The 1,452-nt window shown below is 50.4% G+C and overlaps 1 protein-coding gene across 4 annotated transcripts in view; it reads right to left on the reverse strand.

Moving 5' to 3' along the window:
- The window catches only part of Ccdc63 (coiled-coil domain containing 63), a 32,630-nt gene that overhangs the window by 17,358 nt on the left and 13,820 nt on the right, over positions 1–1,452 (reverse strand). The window lies entirely within an intron of this gene.

Here is a 1,452-nt window from a genome sequence, read left to right on the forward strand (position 1 = left end):
ACAGTGTGACTGACAGGTGTGGGGACAGTGTGACTGACAGGTGTGGAGACAGTGTGACTGACAGGTGTGGGGACAGTGTGACTGACAGGTGTGGAGACAGAGTGACTGACAGGTGTGGGGACAGTGTGACTGACAGGTGTGGGGACAGTGTGACTGACAGGTGTGGAGACAATGTGACTGACAGGTGCGGGAACAATGTGACTGACAAGTGCAGGGACAATGTGACTGACAGGTGTGGAGACAGAGTGACTGACAGGTGTGGAGACAGAGTGACTGACAGGTGTGGGGACAGTGTGACTGACAGGTGTGGGGACAATGTGATTGACAGGTGCAGGGACAGTGTGACTGACAGGTGCAGGGACAGTGTGACTGACAGGTGCAGAGACAGTGTGACTGACAGGTGTGGGGACAATGTGACTGACAGGTGTGGAGACAGTGTGACTGACAGGTATGGAGACAGTGTGACTGACAGGTGTGGGGACAATGTGACTGACAGGTGTGGAGACAGTGTGACTGACAGGTGTGGGGACAATGTGACTGACAGGTGTGGAGACAGAGTGACTGACAGGTGTGGGGACAGTGTGACTGACAGGTGTGGGGACAATGTGACTGACAGGTGTGGGGACAGTGTGACTGACAGGTGTGGGGATGCTCTCTTAGTCCTCATTTCCCTCTACCTCTGAACAAATGGATCTTAGCTTTTTAAAATGTTTTTTTAAAGGTAATATTGGTTACATTGTTCATGAGAATGTAGGCCAGTCCTGCCCCAGAAGGGTTCAAGGAACAGTATGAGAGTTTCTAAAGAAACTTAAAAAACACCAACTGGGTGGAGTTGTGCACAACTATGAACCCAGAAGAACTCAGTAGGCAAAGGCAGGAGGGTTGAAAGGTTCAAGTCCAGCTTCAGCCGAATAGTGAATCTCAGGCCAGCCTGCTCTGTAGCAGACCCAGAAAGAATGAAAGAGAGAAGAAAGAGGGAGATGAAGAAGGAGGAAAGTAGGGGGAAAATTAACCACAGTTGGGCATGGTAGCATACACTTGTAATTCTAGCACTCATGAAACAGAGACAGGAGGGTAACTGAGTTCAAAGTCAAGCTGGTCTACATTTCAAGTTCTAGGACTGCAGAGTGAACCTGTCCTGCCCCCTCAAAAAAAATCAAATAAAAACCAAAGTTTGCCTTTTCTGGTGCTTTCATAGAACACTGGCTAAAAATAGTTTAGGACCTGGGATCAGGGATGGGGTAAGAAGGTGCTATTGTGGGTGAGGGGGGCAGGCCCTCCATCCACCTTCTTCCAAGCACCAAGCCAACATATGTTCTGCTGACAGCTCAGTGGTCAAGCCTCATCTCTAGAAGCACAGAGAAGTGGGGGTGAGGGCACAGGGTAGGAGTGGGGGTAGAGGGTGGGGTAGGAGTGGGGGTGAGGGCATGGGGTGCAGTGGGAATTGGAAGT

This window comes from Mastomys coucha, unplaced genomic scaffold, assembly GCF_008632895.1.
Source record: "Mastomys coucha isolate ucsf_1 unplaced genomic scaffold, UCSF_Mcou_1 pScaffold22, whole genome shotgun sequence".
Classification (NCBI taxonomy): Eukaryota; Metazoa; Chordata; class Mammalia; order Rodentia; family Muridae; genus Mastomys; species Mastomys coucha.